The sequence below is a fragment of the Chiloscyllium plagiosum genome, chromosome 5 (genome assembly GCF_004010195.1).
Source record: "Chiloscyllium plagiosum isolate BGI_BamShark_2017 chromosome 5, ASM401019v2, whole genome shotgun sequence".
In the NCBI taxonomy this organism is placed as follows: Eukaryota; Metazoa; Chordata; class Chondrichthyes; order Orectolobiformes; family Hemiscylliidae; genus Chiloscyllium; species Chiloscyllium plagiosum.
The window spans coordinates 87,356,062-87,362,546 of NC_057714.1; the positions used below are offsets into that span (position 1 = coordinate 87,356,062).

At 41.0% G+C, this 6,485-nt stretch overlaps 1 long non-coding RNA gene across 1 annotated transcript in view; it reads right to left on the reverse strand.

The window, feature by feature from the left end:
- The window catches only part of LOC122550074, a 64,910-nt gene that overhangs the window by 4,099 nt on the left and 54,326 nt on the right, over positions 1 to 6,485 (reverse strand). The gene's annotated exons all lie outside the window — the stretch shown is intronic.

The window sequence follows — 6,485 nt, forward strand, 5'->3', positions numbered from 1 at the left end:
GAACTGACAACCGGAAGCGGCAGAGACAAACCACTATAAATGCCGGAGGAAACATCACAGAAGCGCTTCACAGGAGGTTCCCAAGCACTGAGGATGTCACCTAGACAGGGGACAAAATGTCTGCAACACAAATTCCCAGCTCGGCGAACAGAACCACAACAACGAGCACCCGAGCTACAAATCTTCTCACAAACTTTGTTGATCTTTCTATGTTTGAAAATGTTGTGGGCTGTAATTTAGAGTAATTGGATGGCTTTAAAGATATCTTTAGCCCATACAAGAGGAAAGTAGCAATGATCATATGCCTTGCTGCTTACTCACACTGAAACATGTGCAGTCTGAGGAAGCATATTGTTGCTATTGAAGGGGTCCAGTGAAGGTTCACCAGACTGATTCCCAGGACAGATGGACAGACATATAAGGAAGACTGGATCCATTGGGCTTGTATTCACTGGAATTTAAAAGAATGTGGGAAGGCGGTGGTGGTGGGGGGGGATCTCCCAGAAACATGTAAAATCCTGATGGGGCTGTACAGACTGGATGCGGGATGGATGTTCCCAATGTTGGGCTACACAAAGCCTTGACATTCTGCTAGATCTGAATTAAAGTTTAAATCTCTCAACCTCTCAGTTATGAAGCTGTTCTATTTTCATCTGCCTCCACAGCTCACTCAGATCTGTCAAAATTCAAATTCATGCACTTGTCACTTCTAGATGCTCATTTGTATTTTGTAGCTATCCCAAATGATCTTAAAGATGATGGGAGATCACTGCCTGACCAATACATTTCCTGCTCAAATATTTCTACCCCAGCAGGATTAATTTCACTCTTGACTCTATTCTCCTCAAATTTTGTTTTTATTTATGCGTCTCATACTATAATACGATATCCAAGATGTTTCTGCAAGAATTCCTCAAGATGGTGACCCAGGCCCAATCATCTTCAGTTGCTTCATCAATGACCTTCCATCCACCCTAAGGGCAGAATTAGAGATGTTCATCAATAATTGTACAATGTTCAGCACCATTCATGACTCCTCATAAACTGAGGCAGTCTGTGTTTAAAAGCACCAAAATCTGGATAATATCCAGGCTTGGGATGACAAATGGCAAGTAACATTCACGCCACACAAATGCAAGAAAATGATCATGTCCAATAAGAGACAATCTAACCACTGCCCCTTGACATTCAGCAGGTATTACCATCACTGAATCCTCCACTGTCAACATTCTGGGGGTTAGCATTGACCAGACACTCACTGGACTTGCCAGATAAAGACAGTGGCTACAAGACCAGGTCAGAGACTAGGAATATTGTGGTGAGTAACCCACCTCCTGGGTCCATTAGGCTTGTCCACCATCTACAAGGCACAAATCAGGAATGTGATAGAATACTCCACGTTTGCCTGGATGGGTGCAGCTCCAATAACATACAAGAAACTTGACATCATCTAGGATAAATCTCGTTTGATAGGCATTTACTCCCTCTACCATCGATGCTGAGTAGCAGCAGTGTGTAATATTTAAGAAATTCACTACGGCTCCATAGACAGCACCTTCCAAGCCCGCAATCACTTCCATTCGGAAGTCTAAGGATAGCAAATACATAGCAACTCCACTACTTGCAAGTTCCCCTCCAAGCCATGCACCATCCTAATTTGGAAATATATGACCATTCTTTCAGTGTCACTGGGTTAAAATCCTGGAAGCCCCTCCCTAACAACATTTGTGGGTCAAAGCACAGCACATGGACTGCAGCTGTTTGAGACAGCCACTCATCATCACCTTCTCAAGGGTAAGTCGAGATGGGCAGTAAATGCTGGCCCTGCGAGTGACACCCTTGCTTCATGCAGGCTGGCAATATTGTCAATAGTCATTACTTATATGGTTAGGCGGATTGTCTATGGACAATAGATCCTCTGTCCTTGGATATCACAAAAACAGAGGGCATGTTGTATCATTCCTCTAATAATATGGTCCAGCTTTAGCATACACTGACCTAAGCACAAGGACCTGCATATTTGGGTCTGAGTTTCAGAATGTGGGTTTCATGTACTGAATGCAGTGTATCATAATAAATTGTAACTTTAATTAACAGTTTAAAAAATAAGTTAGATGGAATTACTCTATGTTTATAATGACATAAGCAAAACATCTATAATTTCAAATTGCCTTTTATTTTCTATGCAACTATTTCCATATATATTTCTCTCAATGTCAGTAATCAACTATTCACTACCATGGAACTGACCGGATATGAAACCTATTTACAATCAGTAAAGACGAAATAAAATAAACACATTATACAGTATTTTGGATAATACTGATTCACATTTCTTTTATATTAGTCACGGTTGAACAGAGGACTCCCAAAAAACAATGGTGTTAAAAGAACAGAACTAATTTTATAGATCAATTTCCTTATCTGCTTCCCTCATACTCCTTGGAATTGCACATTATAACAAAATCAGCAATGCTACAATAAAACATTTAGCCACAAGCTGTAATTGCTGTTGGACATTCAGCATACAAACACTGACAGACAGATTGAATGTCTTATCTAAGTGAATGCAGCGTGTGCTATGACACAACACTATGTGCAGCATTGACAAGTAAAGTGCAATGTTCTTTGAAAGGTGAAACCAATTACCAAAATGCAAAGAGGTGGTTAAAATCATGAAGATTTGTTGAATAAAATTAATCCAGGGTTAAGATCTGATAAAAAATGAGCTCTGAATTAACTATCCAGCATACGAAGGGGATTTTGCCATGATTATGTTATTTGGCAGATTTTCAGACAGCTCAAAGTCAAATTAATTTATCTTGTGTCAGATTACACATCGTGTTCGGAGCATGTACCAGTCCTGCTCTAATTCGAGAGAAGTGAAGTACAATAAGAATAAGTGGAAAACTGTAACAGAATCATTTATCATCTTGTGAAAAAACACCATAACTAATATTAGATTTCTTTTTGAAACCTCTAGAAACTTTCCTTTGATTTTGATAACCATTCACCTCAACTATTGAAGGAATTAATATAATAAATTTGAATGTAACAGAAAGATGCAACAGACACTGTGTGAGTGATGCAAACGTGTAATTGAGTAATGTTAAGCTGTCACTAAGTACTTGTTCTTACTATATACAGCCCCAATGTCAGCGTGACTTACACAACTATTGGGACCATATAAGGTAACTGCGCAGACACTGCCTGACCCACCAAATGAGCTGGGCCAAAGATGCCAAAATGCAAATTAGAGGCAAAATCATTGCCACCATTGGATAGAATATCCAGTTCTGAAGTAATACCAAATAATAACAAGTTTATTTCAAGCATTGCAAAAGTATGAAAGGGATGAAGAGAAAGATTGCTGTTTTTTCCATGATTATGTTGTGCATGCTCAGTGGTTGCAAATAGAAGGAATTTATAATAAGTGAATTGCATCCTACATGAACTTGTACTCATTAAAATATTTGTTACCTATATCTTAACTCACTGTAAACCCGCCATCACCTTCATGATTGCTGACTTTCACTGGCTCTCCATTCAAAAACTACTCAACCTTAAAATTGATCTTTCTCAATCACTTCACAGCCTCGCTGCTCCCTCTCTGTGCAGCTTCCTCCAATCTCGAAAACATTCGAGATATTAGCACATCTTTACTTCCCAGCTCTTGTGAACTCGTTATTTAATTTCTTTATATTATTATTTATTTCAGATTCCTTGGCATTGAGTTCTAGAATTCCCTCCCTGCTGCTATCTTCTTTTAAAATACTGCTAAACCTCAGGTCTTTGATCAGGCTTTTGGCCTTTTTTTTCTGCTTTCTCCTTCAGAAAGAAATGGCAAAACGTTTTTATTGATATGAGTCCTAATAAGCACCTTGTGACATTTTCCTAATAATGTAAGTTGCTGTAATAAAACTGTGATGGAGAGATCTGTATGTCTTGATCTACTGCAATAAAGTCTGCTTGGTTAGCTCCCTATCTCCAACTCTCCCTGTTCACTCACTTCACTGTTGACACACAGTACTGCAAGATGCTCTATGGTAACTCGTCAATGCTCTTCTGAAAGCACCTTCCAAACCGCAACCTCTACCATTTAGGACAAGGGCACTTCCACCCAAGCCACACTCCACCCTGACGTGAAATAATGTTGCCATTCCTCCACCACTACTAGGTCAAGATTTTGGAACTGTCAGCCCTCCCCCAAAGGCACGGTGGGTGTACTTATTGTACTTAGAACTCAAGGACTGCAACAATACAAGAAGTCACCTCACCACCATCTTAAGGACAACAAGGGACACGCAATAAATGCTGGCTTAGCCAGCAATGTCCACATCCCATGAACGAATCTTTTTAAGTCTCAGCATTTTAACCTACTGAGGTGAGCAACTCATTGAACCCTAGTACCACTAATTTACTGGAAAGCATATTTCCTTTTCCTGGTCCCAAGTGAAATAATATTGCCAACTGTTCTTTCTTGTCAGGTACTATCCTCAACCTGCAATTCTGCTGATATAATTCTGCTCCTCAAATTACCCAAAACTTCACCTTCAAACCTTACGAACTACTGAACCATTTCCAATCGCAGTTTGCTATCCAAAGTCCTTAGATATTTTTAATTTATTCCCATTTTTCCCAGCCCTTCATAGTTGAATTAATGATTGGCAGTTCTCAGATATGGGACTTTCTCCATGACTACCACAGGTGATGTGCTGGAAAACTGGAGGTTGGCTAATGTGGTGCCACTATTTAAGAAAGATGGTAAGGAAAAGCTAGGGAACTATAGACTGGTGAGCCTGACTTCTGTGGAAGTCCTTAGATATTTTTAATTTATTCCCATTTTTCCCAGCCCTTCATAGTTGAATTAATGATTGGCAGTTCTCAGATATGGGACTTTCTCCATGACTACCACAGGTGATTTGCTGGAAAACTGGAGGTTGGCTAACGTGGTGCCACTATTTAAGAAAGGTGGTAAGGAGAAGCTAGGGAACTATAGAACGGTGAGCCTGACTTCTGTGGTGGGCATGTTGTTGGAGAGAATTCTGAGAGACAGAATTTATATGAATGAATTATGAATGATTTGAATTTATTGTCACATGTACCAAAGCACAGTGAAAAGCTTTGTCTTGTGAGCAATACAGGCAAATCACATAATTAAATAGCATAGATAAGTAAATAATAGGTAAACAGCAGCAAAAACCAAAACACAGGTACAGGCGAATACTAAGATTTTGACAGTCCATTCAGTATTCTAACAACGGTAGGATAGAAACTGTTTTGACACCGGCTGGTGCGTGTGTTCAGGCTTCTGTACCTTCTCCCCAATGGTAGAGGTTGTAGAAAAACATTGCCAGGGTGGGATGGATCTTTGAGAATGCTGACGGCCTTTCCTTGACAGCAGGCCTAGTAGATGGATTCTATAGATGGGAGGTTGGCCTTTGTGATTGTCCGGGCTGGGTTCACCACTCTCTGTAACCGTCTCCAATCTTGAATGGTATGGTTGCCATACCAGGTAGTGATACATCCAGACAGAATGCTCTCGATGGTGCACCTATAAAAGTTGGCAAGGGTATTCGCTGTCATGCCAAATTTTCTCAGCTGCCTGAGCTACATGTATTTGGAAAGGCAAGGGTTAATTAGGGATAGTCAACATGGCTCTGTGCATGAGAAATCATGAACTTGATTAAGTTTTTTTGAAGACATAACGAAGAGGATTGATGGGGCCAGAGCGGTGGACGTGATCTATATGACTTCAGTAAGGCGTTTGACAAGGTTCCTTATGGTAGATTGGTTAGCGCTGAAAATGTGTTGCTAGAAAAGCGCAGCAGGTCAAGCAGCATCCAAGGAACAGGAGAATCGACGTATCAGGCATAAGCCCTTCTTCAGGAATGAGGAAAGTAGAGTGGCTAGCAAGGTTAGGTCACACAGACCAGAGAGAGAACTAACTATCTGGATACAGAAGTGGCTCAAAGGTAGAAGACAAAATGTGGTGGTGAAGGGTTGCTTTTCAGACTGGAGGCGATGACCAGTGGTGTGCCACAAGAATCGGTGCTAGGTCCATAGAACATAGAGAACATAGAAGAATACAGCGCAGTACAGGCCCTTTGGCCCTTGATGTTGCGCCGATCCAAGCCCACCTAACCTACACTAGCCCACTATCCTCCATATGCCTATCCAATGCCCGTTTAAATGCCCATAAAGAGGGAGAGTCCACCACTGCTACTGGCAGGCATTCCATGAACTCACAACTCGCTGAGTAAAGAACCTACCCCCAACATCTGTCCTATACCTACCACCCATTAATTTAAAGCTATGCCCCCTCATAATAGCTGACTCCATACGTGGAAAAAGGTTCCCATGGTCAACCCTATCTAAACCCCTAATCATCTTGTACACCTCCATCAAGTCACCCCTAAACCTTCTTTACACCATTGAAAACAACCCCAAGTGCCTCAGCCTTTCCTCATACGATCTCCCTACCA